Here is a 1,109-nt window from a genome sequence, read left to right as displayed (position 1 = left end):
GGTGCTGTTGTCTGTGCCCAATAATGTTTGTACCATGTTTTTGATCTGCTACAATGTTGTGCTTCTGCCATATTGTGTTGCTACCATGTTGTTGTAATACTGTGTTGCTACCATCCTGTGTTTTCATGTGTTGCTGCCATGCTATGTTGTTGTCTTAGGTCTCTCTTTTAGTGTTGTGTTGTCTCTCTTTTCATGATGTGGCTTTGTTTCTTATTTTATTTTTGATCCCAGCCCCCGTCCCAGAAGGAGGCCTTTTGATAGGCCGTCATTGTAAATAATGATTTGTTCTTAACTGACTAGCCTTGTTAAATAAAGGTTAAATAAAAATAAATACAAAATAAAAAGTTGACCTTGTCCGATTGGTGCGTGATAGTTATTACACTGCCTCTTCAACCAGTAGATGGCGGTAGTGTACAAGGTTGGTGTTTCTGCGTTCTGAATAAACACACGTTTTCAGTACCATTGGGAGAAAAGTAGTGGGATAGGTCTACTGATTTTGAAGTGATAGTCAGTCGAAGTAAAACTTTCCCATCGAATAAACTATTGAATAGAAATATATTCCCTACTTTAGCTCAGTTAAATACCCAAACCCAACACACATACTTCATCGGTAGCGTGGCCGAGCGGTCTAAGGCGCTGGATTAAGGCTCCAGTCTCTTCGGAGGCGCGGGTTCGAATCCCGCCGCTGCCAGTTGTTTTTTGTTTGACATTTTGAAAAAATATTTATATAGTTACTACTAGTAGTTACTAATAGTTACTAATCAATTATATTTCATGTGCATACGTCACGCACTTCAATGCAAAATGTAGAACTTGTTTCATTGTCCAGACTTTTTAAACCTTCGGTACTCCGTGGTGTATTGATTCTTGAGCAGTACATTTGAATGTGTTGTCAACGCTAGGCGCAGAAACACAATTCACTTCTGCCCAGAGAAAGTGCAACATTTAGACATTAGCTATTAGCTAGCTATAGCTATGTGAGACACGTTATTTGTACGTTGGCACGTAGATAACTAGCTATAAAGGGAGGGACAAATAGTTTCAAAGCTAGTAACGTTAACTAGCTCTGGTCTTTCGTGATACAGACAACGATTTGCCTCTGTACTCTA

The 1,109-nt window shown here is 39.4% G+C and overlaps 1 non-coding gene across 1 annotated transcript; it reads left to right on the top strand.

Moving 5' to 3' along the window:
• The first annotated feature begins 609 nt into the window (after positions 1-609).
• Positions 610-691, top strand: trnal-aag (transfer RNA leucine (anticodon AAG)). The gene has a single exon. It is a non-coding gene; the product is annotated as a tRNA-Leu (tRNA).
• The last annotated feature ends 418 nt before the right edge of the window (positions 692-1,109 follow it).

This window comes from Oncorhynchus masou, chromosome 23 (assembly GCF_036934945.1).
Source record: "Oncorhynchus masou masou isolate Uvic2021 chromosome 23, UVic_Omas_1.1, whole genome shotgun sequence".
Lineage (NCBI taxonomy): Eukaryota > Metazoa > Chordata > Actinopteri > Salmoniformes > Salmonidae > Oncorhynchus > Oncorhynchus masou.
The sequence above is the reverse complement of the archived record's forward strand: the minus strand, read 5'-3'. Positions and strand labels throughout refer to the sequence as shown.